Here is an 18,139-nt window from a genome sequence, read left to right on the forward strand (position 1 = left end):
TAAAAATATAAAAAGTCCCTCTGAATGTGACTCATACCTACCATAGCGGTGGTATTAAACTTATAAAATGATTTTTTATCTATTTGTCTTGGGAAATCTTTTGTCTACTTAAGACACAACTCTGGAAAGCAAAATGTCACATATAGCTTTTCCAGCCAACAGTTCCTACAGATGGTACTAAACAATTGTTCCATCCAGGAACACATTTTATAAGGCAGCTTTTATATTGGTCAGTATGCTGCACCTCAGCGACAGGTTTGTGTATTTCACTCCTTTTTCAAGTGGACCTGGAAAAATTCATTATGCTCCTCATCTCACGAAACCTAACCCATTCTACCTGTCACTGGTCTTTTACTTTGCCCCACTAGTTCAGGTCTCACTACCCCTCTTTTATTACACTCTTGTGACCCACTGTACCTCCCTGGAGTCTACCTTTCCCTGGCCTGGCGGAAGCACTGCTATTGCCTGTCCAGCTTGGGGGTGGCTTGCTCCTCCTTGCTTTGCCTGGCTCTGACAACAGGCTAATAAAGCTTTTTAACCACCTCTGATCCAGGCTACCCAGCACTCTGTTTTCCCAGAATCACAGCAGAGGTGGCTAGAAGGGACCTCTTGAAGCCCAACCTTTCCCTCAAAGAGGGATTATTGCCACCGCTAGTTCTGATTTTGAAAACCGCCAAGGCTGGAGACTTCACAGTCCCTCTGGGTACCCTGGGTAACCTGCCCCGGTGCTGCATGGTCCTCTTAGGTTTTTTTTGTTGTGTGTTTTTGGGTTATTTGGGGTGGGGTTTTTTGTGTGTTTTTAAAGTTTTTCCTAGTGTCCCAATGCGCAGCTTGTTGCTCTTGTCCACATTTAGCTTGCTTGCCACTACCCACAAGAGTTTGACTTTGTTGTCATCTGTAATGCCCTTCAAGCAGTAGTAGAAACTCAATATGGAGCCATTGGCAATAGCTCTTCATGGAGCATGCAAAGGTGTAGCTATTTATTTGTTTATTTTATTTATTTAGCTCGTTTATTTGATTTATGTATTTTAGCTGAGACATATTCATACCTCTACTCCAAGGTGTCTTGTCTATGTAGTACAAACAATGCTTAAAAATTTTCAATTTCTCTAGCTTGCTTGCAGCCCAGCAATGACCTTGGACCATTCAAGACCTGTCTTTGCTATAGAAAACAAAGATTTCTGGCCGTGGGAATGTTAGTCAGGAATATTTAAGGACAAAATCTCTGACAAATATGGCTTCTTCAGATGAAAGAACTTGGGGCAGGTAAAACTATTTGGTCAAAACCGTTGTTTTCGTGGGTGTGGTTTCTTGCTCAGGAAAGAAGCCTTGAAAAGGCAGGATTAGCCACCATTAGCAGTCTGAGCCAGGCTGCAGGTTTCTGGTATTAGCTGTATTCATGCTGAGATACTTGGAGTTATACAATAATATTACTGACAAAGCAGTTCTGCTATACTCCTGGTCTCAAGGTTTATAAACCTTTCCCTTCACTAACTTGTGCATTCACTCTTACCAACAAAGGGCCACTTTTTGAAAGGGTGTGCCTTGCTTTGCTATAGTTCCTCTGCCAGTGGTATCAATGAGTTAGATCAGCTGGGAAAGAAGCAAGGTACTTGCAGTGCTGTCACGAACCCCTTCCATTACAGAAGGACCAATATACGGTAACTGTCATAAAAGCCCATTGTAACTTAAAAAGCTTCTCTGATTAGTCAATCTTTTCTCCATTTATCCCGGAAGATGGAATTAGCCACAATGGAAGAGAAAGGCTGAAATGGGTCAGTTATTTACAGTGCATTCAGCCTTCTTTTGTGTCTGAAAAGATTTCTGTTTAGTTTTTATATGATTAAAATAAAAGACAGAGGAAGCTGCTGGGGAAAGAGCCCAGGATTTTAGGTAACTGCTTTTAGCAACATGAAAATATTATTGAAGCGAGACTACCAGATATTTAAGTCTTGCTGGAACAAACCCAATTTTAAACTACGCTTCTAAGCTGTTTAATAGTCTACTCTTTCCCCAGATTCCTGTTTTCACACGTCCTTATTGACATAAGGGTATAGCTGGGGTCAGTAGCAATTTGGGAAAAAAAGCAGAACAAATTTCCTGATCGCCATGTGATAGTACATCTGTTGTTTCAATTTAAGCCAGCATCTGAAGCTACTGCATTTGTAGGCATTTGGCCAGATTCTGATCTAACCGGCACCAGTTTTAGACTTGTGCAACTACTCTGTAAATCAGGGTAACTCCAGTGTAGTCAGCCGTGTAAGAGGAGAATAAGGCCTATTTTTACCAGATCAGCCTTTTTGTATAATGTTTGTAGAGCCTCGGCAATTCATCTTAGTCTCGTAGCTGTTTCTTATCTGTTGCAATTAATCTGCTTGAACTCTTTCTCTGTGGTGTCCCAGTTTACTCAAATGTTGGGTGTAGAAGACAGGACGCTGTCACTTGTGATCTGTATCTTGAGGCACCATTAGAATCTGTTACCTTTCAAAGGTTGTCTTTATGGGGTTCAAGCAAAATTTTAATGTAAGGAGGCCTTAGTGCAAGTGATTAAAAGTTGTAGATAAAATGTTCATATGTGATAAGTGCTCTAATATATGGCATAATCATGAGTCTAATTCAAACAAGGAGTTGGGGTGTATAATCCCCACAAGTCTGCCAATTGCCTGTGATCCAGGCTGTCTGTTCTGACTAGGACTGAATGTGTTTGGGCTGGGCGGGGAAGGCAAAAAAGCAGTGTTGAGTTATCTGATTGTAGGGAACTATGTGTTGTAACATCGTTCACCTGGGTATAACCCCAACAGGAAACTGAGACTGAGAATCAGGCTTTCTATATTGAAACTCAAGTAAATCCAATTGGGGAGGTGAAATATAATGACGTGGCAGGAATAAACTAGATTCTGTCTGAATGACCAATGCAGGATAATTTACCTAATTCCAAACAATTTGGTTCAATAGGTTTGATTAATGCAATAAATAAGAAAGTATAACTCATTTGGAAATGAAATAGTTGAGAATAAACAGAGTTATAATGCCAAAAAATATCCCAAAGGGGTTAGTGGTCCGGTGTATTATATTTCCCTGGGAGAATTTGGACCAATAGCCCTTTTGGAACTATTGACCAGGTCAGCGACATTGCTTGTGCTGATCGATATAGTATGAACATTATTACTGGCAGTCCTTAAGTGGCACAACTGTCTGAATCTTAAATGTCAAATGATAAAAAATGGCAAAATCTGATAATAGGAATGTTTCTAAAGGTGCAAAACTGCACATGAAAGAAATTGTCATGTCAGAAGATGGTAAATCAGAGTGGTCCACTGTCAACTTTCAATGTGACATCCTTTCAGTTTAATCTTGATTTAGGCAATTTTTTTTCTCCTCAGTGTATGTTTATACTTAGTCTGCAGCTAGAATAGACCCATGTAAATCTCCGAGAGTTTTGCTAGGACTCTGTGCAGATGCAGCTCGTTGTCGTTTGTTGCAGCGAGTGGCAGAGATCGCAGGAACTGTTTTCACTGATCACCGTGTTATCTCCTCACTGTGTATTTTGTACTCACTTATTTTATCATTCCTAAAAGTAATTTTATAAGTTCTTAGGATAAGCAACATAGCTAATTAGACTTTCAATGAATTCAGAGGTTTTTCTTCTAGGTTATTCTGTGTGCTATTGTTGCTGTAACACTTCCTGTATTTTGCATAGTCTTCTATACAGAGATGACCATAGCCTTACTTGTAGTTTTTTAGGGAATAGGAAAGCCACATGATAATCGTCATTATCATTGATACTACGTATTAAAAAATCTTGAGATAGTTGCCAAAGGGTGAAGCTGTCTTGTTTCTTTCATTTTCTTTTTTTTTTTTTTGTTCTTGCTCTTAGTTTCAGAGCTCTTATTTGCTTTCTAGTTTCTGAGCCTTTAATAGTTCAAATCCTTAGTCTTTTCTTTGCAGTCAAATAACTAAGTGTGTAACTCTTGAAACCAAAAGCTAAGCTGTCCATATAATCTCATCTGTTCAGGAGCTGGTACCTAATGAAAAAATGCGATCTAAAGACTCAATATTTGACATTCACATTTGTCTGTAGTCAATTTCACTTTTCTTTTAATTCTTGAGGTATGTATTAATTTTCATTTAAACATGAACACATTAATATTACTAGCAGGAAAATTATGTTTAATTTTGAATGTAATTTTGAATTTAATTTTGACAATTAAATAATGCTTTGAGTGCTGTATTTAGAAATTGAACTGTTCTCTGTCCATTTAAAGCCTTTTTTTCCTTGCCTTTCATCTTTCAACTTTTCCATCTGGATTACGCTAATAGTTAGCTCCAAACAGTATACCAAATGATTATACCAGATAAAATGAAAAAAGTGGTCCTAAGAGTGTCATGATTTTAAAAATACGTACATCTTGGAGACTTTAATCTTGCTCAAGGTAAGAGCTGAGTGTCTGTGTGGTAACCTGCAGGCAGAATGTAGATGTGTGCAGAAAAAATCTTAATGCCATGGAAGAAGTCCCTTCTGTAGGAGAGGAGGAGCAGGTATATATTTTGTGATCACAAAGGGAGTAGCTTGGGTCATTTCCTGAAACAGAGATCAGCAATCAGTGTTGATAGCTGTGGGCCTTTTCACTAAATAGTCCAAAGCTAATTCTGTAAGGAATCAGAGGCTGGATCAGTAGCCAATGTTCAACTGGATGTGCTTTCCCCATATGCAGGGTCCTGGGTCCGATGCACACAGATCAGTTTTGAATCCAGGGCATTTCGGCAGGTTTTCTGAGTGTCTTTAGAGTGCAGCAAACTTGTGCAGTCTTTGGACACCTACAATGGGAGGATGGAAATATTTGGATGGATTCTGAGAGGTGAGTTTACTGTCTTGGCAGAGCAAGATCAAAGGGATGAGAACTAGTATGCTCTCGTCCTTCTGGTGACTCTGAGGACAACAACAAGAAGACTGTACAGGGTTTGGTACAGACCTCAAGAGCAAGCAAGAGGAAATCAGCAGGGAGCATGACAAATGTGGTTCCTTTTCATGCAATCAGCAAAGCTAATATTTTTCGCATGATTACCACCCTCACCTTGAGTCTGGGATATCTGCCATCAGAAAACATAATCTGTACTCCAGTAATCTTCATTTTTGGACATGTGCAAGGTACCCTGACAGGTTTCCTGTAGAATAATTCTGAAGGAATACAAAGGAATTTGAGTTAGACAAATTGAACTTGGAAAAGCTCACAGCTTTTCCAGGGAAAAAAAAAAGAAAGCGAAAAAGGCTAGACAGAAACGCTGAAAACAGATATTTTAGGAGCAGTCAGGTTGGAAGCCTCAGTCTTGGATAACTATAGGGAAATAACCTTTGCAGTACTGACATAAATATGAGAAATGTGTTTAGGCTGAGCCCTATCGTTACCTTTAAAAGTAGTGAAGAAGGTAGGAAGGCTTAGATTTTAATGTGGCTGTCTACACTGTGCTTCATCCCACCTCTCCTTGCTTGAGGATGCAGCTGTACAAGCTGAGTTGTTTTGTTGGCTCCATGTTGAACTAACACCATCGTATCAAGACTGGATGGGGCTGTCTCAGCTCCAGGACGAAGGAGAGGCTTTTCCCTGCAGAACTGCTGCCTTTGGGGACCTAGGGAAAGTCAAATGACTTGGTCAGTGGACAACTGGAGTTGCGTGAACAAGGGTCTTGTAAGTTTGGACTGACCTGTGGGGTCATCTTGTCTCAAGAACATTAAGGAATCATTACACACTAACTTATTCATAGATGAGGCATGAAAAGAAAAGTATTTCAGATGTTTGGAGCACTCAGCAAGCAGTACCAGCATACTGAAGTACTGATATATGTAGCCATGTTCTAGAAGGACCAAACTGGCAAGAGCCATTCAGTGCTTTCAGCTGTTTTCATAGCATTAGTAGATGAGATAGTCCTCTAGAGGAAGGCTAGAGCAGGTGTTTGTCTCAGTTTAAGAACCCCATGAGAGCTAACAGGTGGGTTGGTGAAGGTATTAGAAAGAAAGTTGTGGGAACTTGAGCCTTTGCTTAGCTGGATGAAATGCTGTAAGATGAGTATTCTGAGTTGTTGCGTGAGTAGTTCAGCTAAAAACACAAATTGAGAGAAGAGTCATTTCTGTGTTAGGTAAAACTCAGCATAATGCAATCGCTGCCTTCGTTATCCCTATTTCTTAAATAGAACCAAGTGGATGGAACAGTAGATGCTGTCACCAGCAGACTGAGCAGGCTGCAAGACTTGAAAAGAAGCTAAACGGACATTGCAGAATTATCTGGAGCCTACAGTGGTGAAGAACAGGGGTAAGGCCATGACTGGGTTGGAGCTGGAAATTGTGAAAAGGAAATTGCAAGAAGTTGAATGAAGATTGCAAAGAAGTGCTATACAGGTACTACAATAACAGACAGCATGAACCTAGCAGCTAGCTTAAAGCTGTAGGAACAGAATATCAGTTTATTTTCTACAACTTTGGAAGCAGAATTTTTTTCCTACATTTTATAAATAAATAATATTGTATCAAAGTTCTCTTTATAATTTGTTTTCCTCAGCTGAAGTAATTATAGAACCCTGATTTTGTCTTTCTGTGTTCAGAGAAAGTTAATTTGTAGTAGCAGAAAAACTATAAATGATCACTCAAATAGAAAAAAAAATTACTTTTTGTTTTTCTTTCATGAAATTAACAAAAAATTTACTTCTGTGGGGCTAGCTGGAAATGTTTTGGTGCTATTATTTTCCAGCTCTGTGGTGTGTGACTGAGACATAAAACACCATTAAAACTACTAAAAAAAGAAGAAACCAAAAAACTGCTACTCGTGATTGGAAATGTATTTGTCTCAAGGTGTGAAGTTGATAGTTGAAGACTGTGTGATAATGAGTTTGGTAAAAGTCAGTGGAGAAGAACAAGCAATTTTTGCTCCTCTAGTTCTTAAGTACATTTCCTTTTGCCAACTTAAAATTAACTTTTCATTAATATTCTTGATCAAATCAGTTCTATGTGAACAGCAGTCAGAATGGTTTAAGTTTGCTAAGTTGAGAAGGTTAACAGTACCTCAGTCTATAGCATGTGACTACTAATTTGTTATTTTACCATTGTGGGTAAAGCAATTGTGAGGTTCAGTGTTTTCTTTTTATAAATGTACTCTATAGTCATGATACAACTCAATGGAGAAGGGTCTTTTGTCAGTGGGTCGATAACTCCTCATGGTGCTCTTACTGTCTGAGTTGATCTGGATTTCACAAAGATCCAGCCCAAAGCCTTCTGAAGCAAGCAGAAGTCTTGCTAGTGGCAAAGGCCCATTTCTCAGACTGAATAGTTCAGGTTGTAGCAAGGAGATGACAAAGAAGAAGACAGACAAATAATCCTTCTGTAGGGCTGTAGCTGAGTCATCCTGCAAGCAAATACTTCAGCCCTGTGCCCAGGAACACCTCCACAGGTGTTGCACAGATGATGACAGTGCTAGCTCTAGTGAAGGGAAATGAAAGTCGAACCTTAAAAAAAAAAAAAAAAAAAATTGTTTTCTCCTTAGCTCTTTCTTCAGGCAATGCTAACACTGAAGAGCTAACCTTATGTTTGGGGTCCATGCTGTCTGCACATCTGGCAGCAGACAGCAAATATGTTATATCTCTATGACTTTTGATGCTGCATTTGCTCTTCTTTAGAGTCAACTCTTTCCTGTGAGAATACAGGTATTGTGTAATAATACTGAAATATTCAAAATGTTTAGCAACATTCAGGACTGTTCTCTTTAGAGATCTGTAATTCACTCTTGTTCTTCTCCAGCCTGGATGGGTCCTTGTTGCTGTGCAGCTTTGTAGACTCAGTCTGGGATGAAAAACTGATACACAAATCCTCAGTGGTCATGGCACATCATCCACACGGCAGGAAGATCAACCTTATAGCAGAATGAGGGTGACTGAGTCTTGCTGAAATAAGTATCACTATCCTGAAAGTCACATTCAAAAGGAGATCACAATCACATTATTAAAAAAAAAAAGTGTTGAACGAAGAACATTGTTAAATGTTTAGCTTGGTGTACAAAGATTTAGTCTCAGGGAGGAATGCATTTCAAAAGACTGGAAGGTTGGGTTCAATTAAAAAAACACAGTGTGTTTATCTAAAAATGTTCACAGTCCCTCAGTATGCAAAATTTGGTTAAAAATATTTAGAAAGGGTCTGTCTTTGTACTATTACAATTTCTATTCTGATTCAGAAAGAACACTGGAAATAACAAAAAATATTCTTTCAAATATTTCAGTCCTTCAAAAAGTTTCAAAGGAATGACAAATATCTTGTCTTGCTTAAACTAATTTTCTGTTTCTCAAATTGCTTTCATGAAAAACTAGACTGGAAATTAAGGTTTCCATTCTTCAGAAAACGTCAGCTTTGGTCCAAATCAGAACTGGATTCTGAAGTTTCAGATTTCCACTAGAATGAAGAAGCACTGACTTATAACAATTAAAAAAAAATCCTTTTGAGAAGGTAAAAAGTTTTATCTTTACCATTTTCATAGATCAAAACCAACCTTAAACTAGTTAGGTGTTGTATGCAGAAGTCACAGTAAAAATGAATTGTAAAGAAAACCCAAAATATTTTTATGGACTTCTAAGTTGATGGATTTTTTTTTTACTAAGCTCTTAGTTTTAAGATTAACCATGTGCTTGTTTTCTTAACTTAATTGGGTCCAACCAATCCCATTCCCTCTATCATTTGTTCTGAAACAGGTATTGTCTTAGACTCCTTTTGTAGCATCTCATTCAAATGGCAATGGGCTTCTTTACCATTATCTGAGTAATTCCATCCTCTGAACTCCTCCTATTGATTATTCACAACTTATTTGCCTTCATTACTGATGAAAAAAAAAAAAAAGGAATAAAACTGAGTCTCCCTTATTTTCATTTGTGCTCCAGTTTTGACCAACCTTAGTTTTCAAATATATTTTGTGACCCTATTATCCTTCAGAGAGCAAATGGATATTTTACATGGAACTTTGATTTGTCACTTTTTTTCTTCTGCGTGTCCTAATTCTTGCTCGAGACTGCATGTTTTGTTATTGTTAGGACCCCTTTGTGCATTTGCTTAAGTACATAATGAAACCCACTTCTATTAGACAATTTATTCCACTGCATTTGCCCAGTCCCAATAATAAATTACTAATCATGATATATGTTTCATATAGGGTTAGGACTTACTGATGTGTCTGATTTCTGAGTGGAGCACGTTGCCTTGCTTGTGTTCAGGCATTTAAACTGGTTTTTCATACTTGTGTTTTTAGAAGGCAGAGAGAAAACAACTCGTATCCGGTTATGTGTAGCTGGGGAGAAGTGGAATTCTTTTAGGATTTTTCCATGCTTTTTGAAGTCACTAATTCAGGCTGTGAATGAAGGTATATGAAGTACAAAGTTCAAAGAAGAGAAAGAGGTGCTATATGGGCGGTATGTTACTCACACTCATACTTTACAGAGAACAAATGAAAAAATAGTCTTTTCTGAGCACTTGCTCAAAGGTAGAACTCACAGCTCAGAGAAATACGAGGTGCTGTTTTCCTTTTCAGTATTGTGAGTTTGAAATATAACTAAATCTTTAAAATACTGGAATAAAATACAGTGGGAAGAAAGGTTCTCAGGCTATCTCTACTTAGTAAATGTAAACAGCGTTTATCTGTATTTGGAAATTCTTGGAAAATGTGCTTTTTTGACAGAATAAAACCTTTTCTGATACTATCAGTTACTTAAAATACATCTTAGTTAGGAAAACACAGAAAACATTAATGAGTGGTGTAAAATTATACAGGGGGTTATCCAGGAGTTATCCAGGGATACTCCCTGGATACCCAGAATTATCCAGGGGTTCCCTCTGAGAGATGTAATGCTGCATTTGGATGTAAGTTATACAATCAGGTTTTAATTGTGGCCTTGTCCCATTTCCTGATACTTGGATTAAATGAATCTGGAAGTGTTTTGAATACTTGAGTCCCCCTGCATTTGTGGTCAAAACCTTAGGAATTGCTGAGTTTTATATGTTTTCTATTTACAAATCATAAATACACAAGGCTTATGTGAAACTCTGTCCAGACACAGGTAATGGCTGTTTCAACAAACCTAGCTGAGCTGTAAGGGAGGAGTGAAAACTCCAAGAAATCATTATATTGATGTTAGTCGTTGTGAACACTTTCATCCTGATTATGCATCACTTGAAATAATACCATAAAACTCATGCACCTCCACTTTCTCCATGAAAAACGTAACAGACGATATTTTACTTAGACCTTTTAGCTAATGTTTTTCAGAGATTTCCCATTACATGACGTTCTTTCCATTCCTCTCCTTGGTTCTCAGCTCTGTTGGTCCCACAAGTTTGCCTCCCTAAAGACTTCCAGATCCTTCTTTGATCTGCTTTAACTCTGCAAAAGAGCAGCAAAATACCCAGTTGTTTGGTGGGGATTTTTTTGTTTTGTTTTGTTTCTTTGTTTGTTTTTTGTTGTTTTGTGTGGTTTTGGTTTTGTTTGGGTTTTTTTTCGTGTTTTTTTTTTTTTTTTGTCTGTGGGGTTTTCTACCTTTTTAAACAAGGCAGGTTCTCAAAGATTGCCTGATGAGCTGATACAAAGTAAGTGGTGGAGGAGAGAAAGGTGGGAAGAGGCAGGAGGAACTGTACCTTACACCACACAGTGTGACCCCAGACTTCTGCATTTGAGCTTCCTTTACATTAGGGGCATATTTACGGCAGTGAAAGCATCAGTGCGTGCTGCGTAGGGCCACCAGGACTCTGGCTATGGATACAGGCAGTGCATAGTGAAGTCCGTGGTCTAGTCCTGGTACTAGGGGAACTAAATTCTCTCTCTTGTTGCTGCATTCACACTTGGGACCGCACTGAAGACATAACCTTTGTTTAGTGGTATCCAAAGACTTCTTAAGCCATGGTGTGTGTAGCTGCTAATCCAAGATAAGCATATAAGAATGCATTTGTTACAGTATGTAGCTCCATGCAATAGTAGATAAAGAGAGGCTGATAACAAAGCTGGGATTTGGCTGAAGGGTTTTGATAATATTAAAAACTTTGAGAGTGATAATATTAAAAACTTTGAGAGAAATGTGAACAATAAGATATCTTTAGATCATAGTATGATTGAATTACACCATTAGTGATCAATCGTTCTTGCAGCCTAGTCAAACCTATATCCTTTAGTAACTGGAAAAGCAAGCAGAGTGCCTGCATCCTGAAAAGTGCTTTCAGAGCCTTTGTTTAAGGGAAAAAAACCCAACAAATCCAACAACAACAACAAAAAATATAAATACAAATATTTCAGAGTATGAAAATGACATGTTAATGCTAATGGGGATGTTTTGCTTCCTTATCTCTTAAAATACTTTACTTTCTATATCTGATGATTAAAGGGAATGTTTTATTTTCCTGTGAATTTTCCCATATGTCACAATGTCATCTTGGAGAAACCAACCATAACTCTAATAGATTTATTTTTACTAATGCCTTAATAATTATTTTTACAGAAAAACTGCAGATCTTTCTCGGCTTCTGCTCCAAAGAACAAATGTTAGGTGTAAGGTTCACTCTCAGACCAGGCTGGATTCTTTTCCCTGCATTCATTTTACCACTAATGTAGTGTGCAAGCACATTGGCTAACCCTTGACTTCATAATTTTAATGAAAACAGTGTAGAAACAAAGCAAATATATCATTATTAATTGTTGTTTGTGAAGGACTTTGGGATGCTATATTTGGATGAAAGCCAAGCATACAGACAAACTTGTCTATTGACAGGAGGAGATTAAATATCTTTATCCTTTTCTGCTTTCTGTTAGTGAAATAATTTCAAGGGAATCTCAAAAGAATATGATATATTATTGTTTGGATAAGCAACCAAATGTTTGGCTTGCTATCTGCAGCTTAGATGAACTAACCAAAGTTTTGTATTGAAAATTGGCTACAAATCTCACAGGAGCTGGCAACCCATTGAGGTTTCTGTTATTCTATGTTGGCAGAAAGATGAAAATAAAAGAAAAGGTTTATCCAAAAATGTCTGCCTTCCAAAAAAAATTCTGTTTAGTTCTGCAAACTGTTCTTGGTTTTGAACATGCAAAATTCTGCCAATCATAGTCCTGCCAAACAAGACCATTGCTGGACTATAAGTTGTCACGCTGATCTTAATAGGTAGACTCCCCAGTAAAAGCATTATACATTGCAAGGGGGCTGATAAAATAACATCTATTTTCTGAAGGTAACTTGCCAGCTATTTCAGACCATGGCATATCCTGCAATACTGATAGGTTATTGAAACCACAGTGTTGAGTGAAAGTGCGGAGAAGCATAACTATGCTCGCCATGGGATATGGCATTTACACCACACTGGGTTTTGCCAACAAAGGAGAGGTTCGGTAGGGCCATTTATAAGTTAAATAAAAGTTATTTTGTAACATTAACATCTCCTTTTCTTGCTCAGAAGTAGTCAAATATTTATTTTAATTAGTTATAGGCTTCAAACAGCTTTTCCTTTCCTTATAGGTGAGAAACTCTTGAAAACAGTTTTGAAATATCTGTGACACCGGTAAGGTTTTCTTGTGAAAAAGTGCCAGAGAGTTTATTTGAATAATTTCAGAACTGAAAACAAAAGAAGCAGATGAGAGGGCATTTTTATTTATTTACTTTAAAAAAATAAATCTGCAAGTGGTAAAACACCAATGTAAGAAATCACTTGAGATGGAACTTCCTTTTCTAAGGCCACAGCTTATGTCTCAGAGACGCACATCTAAAGCACCTGATGTCCTCTCAGAAGGGCCAGCATCCCTCAGCTCTGATTTCTGTGAAGATCTTCAGGCACCTTAGAGGGCTTCCGAAATGCTGCTTTGTTTACTCTCACTGCAACAAGATGCCAGACGGTGAATCAGGCCCGTCTTCTGTTTATGCCTTAGTACTCATGAAATTGTGTATATTTAACAGTTTTCATTACCTGCACCTACATATTATACCAAGACACCATTCAGCAGGCATAATCTAGGGAACCATTGTACCACTGCCCTAATTTATAAAGGTCAAGACCTGGTGCTGTCTGTCCACAGAACAAGTAATTGCCACACAAATCGGGACAGATTGAGTGAGCTGAACTTTAGATGGCACCATTACTCATCAAACTAATTAAGCATAATTGCTTTTTTTTTCTTTGAGCATGGCACACCATGGCCATTATTCCTATACTAACCTTTAAAGAGTCTTTACTCTTTATAGAAATATGAAAGTTGTTTTTTAAAATAATTCTTTATTACACTGCTGATGAAGGACAGATACAAATATAATTGGGTGCCTTTCCCAGTTGGAAATGAAGATTATTATGGCCAAATGTAGGGGAAAAAAATCATGACAGTTCATTTTGTACATCATGAAAGGCACTTCTTAACTTGATGGTTACTTAGTGAGGCTGCTTGACCTAATAAAAATAATCAGGTAGTTAATGTACCAGCACTGCCTCAGTTACAGGATGTGAAGCGATTACTGTCAATACTGCTTGAAACAGTACAGCTTCACTTGGAGTACAGTGTCTGGGGCAAAATGGCTCCATCTGCACAGACCTTTAGTACGTGTACCTTTAAAAGGATCTTTGAATTGCTCCAGTGGCTGATGGCAATTCTATATTCCTAGATGTTCCAGCTGCTTCTAACCAATACTGGAGACTCAAGCCTGGAAACTGGATTTCTTTAGGATTAAGAGTTTACCTAGGTAATGTGAAGCAACTTTTGAACAAAATCCCTAGTCCCCAGGTCTGCATCCCACAGTCCTTTTTGACACTAGAGGCCAGGAGGCGAGACATGCATAGTTTATGCGTATCCCTGGTGTCAGTTGTTTGCACAGACGTTCACATTGACAGCAAATTACTTGATATATAGCATACAGGATTTCTTTAAGGATCCTTAAAAGAAGAATTCTTAGGAACAGTGTTCCAGCTAAAGTGTGGAGAAAATGCTAGAGCACAATGAGTTTTCTACAAGGATGTTACTTCATTCACAAATGGTTTCCTCTCCCCAGATTCCCAAGTTCAAAATGTGTTCAGTGAAGCAAAAGGAAGCTTAGACACTGATTTTTTTACAGAATTTTCCCCAAGAAGGTAACACAGCATTCACAAGCCCTTCCTCATGTCTCACATATCCAGACATTCTTATAGCAATGTAACATGGTGTCAACTGCCTTGGACTGTAACTGGAAATACTGCTTAAAATTTATATGAGATCAAGCTTGTCTGAATTTGGCCTGGGATTCAGTAAGCGCCCAGACAGCTGGGCATTGGTGCATAATGGAAGTGAGAGGGGAAAAATAAGGGAAACAAAGCGTGTTGATAGCTTATAATTTTTCATTTGTTTTGTTCTTTTGGAACTTCAAATTAACAGCCTGGAGGTCATGTGATCTTTTCATTTCCTAGAGATGTTTCCCCAGCACAGAAGAAAATATGTTGGCAAAGTAGTGAGGGGAAATGTACATTCTTAATTTTCTGTGCTCTGTGGGTAAGTGAGAGATTGAAATTACCAAGTCTTCACCCTAAGAGGTTTTAATTTATTTAAAATTTAGATCTGATTTAAAAAAAAAAAAACAACAAACAACTTTAAAAAGAATGTATTTAGTCAGCTCTACTTGATATAGCTTTTATTACATATAATTATGTAATTGGAACAGGTTGCCCAGAGAGGTAGTAGATGCCCCATCCCTGGAAACATTCAAGGTCAGGTTGGACGGGGCTCTGAGGAACCTGATCTAACTGAAGATGTCCCTGCTCACTGCGGGGGGGTTGGACCAGATGACCTTTAAAGGTCCCTTCCAACCCAAACTGCTCCATGATTCTAATTATAAAAAGGTACATCTTTAGCAATTGGACAAGGTTTGTAGTGTTTTCTGGGTGTAATCTTGCATTTCAACTGTTCAGTGCACTGAGATTCTCCTATGTGTATACTTACAGCATGTGGGTGACAGAGCCACATTTTACTGAAACTTGTTGCTTTCGATACCTTTGTAAATTGTTGCTTTAGAATATATGAACATGGCTAGATGCAGACAGGAATGGCCTGTCCCAAGCCTGGAAGCCCTCTGCCTATGTTAGTGCACAAATGTTACACCCTGAAGTGTTAAGCCCTGACTCTTGGAGGTTATCACCTGTCGCAGGGGTTGCTGGTTTGATTACAGAGCTGTGCCAACAGCTTCTCTACCAGGTTGGCTGGTGTCTGGCCAGCATGGAGCATCAGAAGAACGTGCCTATATCTGCTTGTGATGGTCCTTGTGAATATACTCTTAGATTTTCTTAGGCTTTGGGTTTTCTGGAAGACATGGTGATTTCTAGCTCTGATATACGAGATTATTTCAAACAAACATATGTAAATACATATATTTATAAAACTATACCAATATGTGTGTGTGTGACAGAGATAGGATATGATAAAATGCAAGATTAGAATATTATTTGTTGAATTGCAAACATGATATATGAAAACCTTACTATTTTAAAAAAGAGCAGCTGCAGTGGTTTTTTTGTTAACAGATGCACCCTATGCTAGTAGGAGTGTTTCCGTCAGAATGATGTGTCAAGAGGAGGGAAGAAACACACTATCTGTACTAGCAGTTTTTTCTTAATTCTGTTTACTATGATTTAATTGAATAAGGGCAGAAAAGCAACTCAGGGCGCTGTATACATGAAGGTAGTTTGGTCCCCAGAAGAAATTTTAGGGATACATCTCTAGGTTTTTGCATGTGTATCACGTCTCTGGGTTCAAATTTAATAGAAGTTAAACTGACTTTGATCATGAGGATTTGATCAGCATGTTAGTGCTGCTACATAAGCATATAGAGATTTTTGACTTTGGATAATAGTCAGCACTGTTCTTTACATTAAGTCCCCCAGCGCTGATTCCTTGTTTAAAATGCTTCTAAAGGTATTTAGGGGCTGTACAGTTGTCAGTATTTCTATTCAGGCTATTTTCAGGAGAAAAATCCTACCATTTACACATGGGGATCTGTACAGCAAACCGGTTGGTTGTGAGGAACTGATGTCCGCACAATGCATATTTTTAATGGTTTTCTTTTGGGTAGCTCTAGCCTGGTCCCTTAGGCTGAACATCCAGCAGAGGATGCAGCATATTAGGTGTCCTCCTGGAAAGCATCTTCCAGCTTATTTTTTCAGAAAGAAATCCAATTCATGAGATGGTTTTGCAATGCAAAAGAAAATGCAAGAAACAGGCATGATTGGGAGATCTGCTTCAAAAGTGCACTCCTGATTTGAGTAACAAATGTGGATGCATCTGCACCCCTACGTAACTCCGTCTCCCTGGTTCAAACAGGATCTGTGTGATAATGGCTCTTTCAGGTTTTTATATTTTTATTTTCTTTATTCCAAGTGCATTCAGAGGAGCTGAGCAGGAAGTGGTTTCTGATACTACAAAGTACTTTGTGATTGCAGTTTTCCTGTTTCACCACCCAGGATAAGGTTGGCAGCTTTTAAATATCTTCATGAAAAACTAGGTTAAGGGAGAGAGACTCTCTGAAAACTGCTAGCAGCGTATTTTCTTCTGAGAAAGGTTGGTCTCCTGGGAGAACTTTCAGTTCCAGTGAGTGAATTCGGCAATTTGGACAAAAATGCTTTATCAGCTTAACTTTCTATCACAGGTTAATGATGTTGATAAATGAACTTTGTGAACCAAACTTCTTAAGCTTTTGTTACAATTCTGAGTCTTACTTTACAAATAAAATCCAAAGGAACACAAAACAACTGGCATTAGGAGAACATTATCTCAGTAAATACAGATGTAAAGATGCAAAGATGTGTAAAGATGCAGGTGAAATACTAATGTAATTCCCACTTGCTTGCAGTAAAACATGTTACTGAAATCTGTTAGCCATTGAAATAGTGTTAGTACTGACCTAACTTGTCAGCCATTGATTAAATATTTAATATATAATCATGATTAAATATTTAATATGTAACCATTAATATATAACCATGTAATATTGCCGTCGCTGATGAGTATGAAGACTTTCATTAATAAATGGATAACTCTAAACAATAATAAATTTGTTTGTAAATTTTCTCCCAAAGAATATATAATGAAATAGAACTAGAAGAGAACATCTATAGTATCTGGATGATCTCTGAAAAGGGTTCTGCCATTTTTGTTGTCTTTGTATAGATCTTTTCTTAGTACATGCAGAGTGCTTTACTTTTGATATGTGGAATGACTGGTAATTCTTTAGTTCATTATATATGAGAATCAATAAATGCAGAGCTGAACATATGCAATAAGGAAGTTAAATAAATATTGTTAGCTCTTGTTGGTTATTTGTTTTTTGCTGTTTTGTTGGCACTTTTTCCCCCACTAAATTACTGGTGTTAATGATACCCAACATTGAACACAATTTGTCTAGTAGTTTGATTATTAAGGGCTTTTTCTATAAATAAAAGTGTTAATTCACAGGACTAGCTACTCCCTTATAGAGGAAAAGTGTGGAAGATTTTATGGTTGGAATTTTATTATTTCTCATTCTGGGCTTTGTTGCTCTTGTCTGTGCTTACCACGGAGCTTACCAGAGACATCTGCTATTAAAGATTACTTCAAAGGAAGTGGGAGTACAAGGGGAGTGCTCCACATATATTTGAACTCTCAAACTGTTAAGACTCGAAGTGCATGTTTTCTGGACTGATGGTGCTCCACATATTTGACCTAATAATAAACAAAACAAATGAAAACATTTTCTCTGTTCCTTTGAGATGCTAATGAGTACTCTTGACCCTTCATTTCAGCCGGCACTTGTACTGTACACGTAGTGAAGAGATGATGCTCATACTCTTTTCTATTACAAGGCCGTGTATTTTTAAAAATATATGCAATATTTAAATAGCATTGCCTAGAGCCTTAATCAACAAGTAATTAAACCTTGGCTTTGAGGTGCTTTGGCATGCCATATTTAAGTATATGGGCTTCTGTATCTGTTCTGTCTCCTGAGGTCTCCAGTATGGCACAATGAATTGGTGGTCCCTGCTTCTCATAAAGTGCAGACACTGATCAGGATTGCTGCGTGCCTAGAATAAGAGGCACGTATGCACATGCTGTCAACTGGGATTATTCTGTTGGATACCTTTTTGATTCAAGAG

General features: G+C 37.9%; 1 long non-coding RNA gene across 4 annotated transcripts in view; it reads left to right on the forward strand.

Annotated features, from left to right (window-relative positions):
- LOC142406599 (uncharacterized) overlaps nucleotides 1–6,600 on the forward strand; it is a 55,547-nt gene extending 48,947 nt beyond the window's left edge. For 3 of the 4 annotated variants that reach the window (XR_012774623.1, XR_012774625.1, XR_012774626.1), the window contains one exon: nucleotides 6,190–6,600. This is a non-coding gene — a long non-coding RNA (uncharacterized LOC142406599). Of the gene's footprint in view, nucleotides 1–4,880; nucleotides 5,150–6,189 lie in introns of all 4 variants that reach the window. The other variant, XR_012774624.1, reaches the window with a different exon arrangement.
- The last annotated feature ends 11,539 nt before the right edge of the window (nucleotides 6,601–18,139 follow it).

Source organism: Mycteria americana, chromosome 2 (genome assembly GCF_035582795.1).
Source record: "Mycteria americana isolate JAX WOST 10 ecotype Jacksonville Zoo and Gardens chromosome 2, USCA_MyAme_1.0, whole genome shotgun sequence".
Taxonomy (NCBI): Eukaryota; Metazoa; Chordata; class Aves; order Ciconiiformes; family Ciconiidae; genus Mycteria; species Mycteria americana.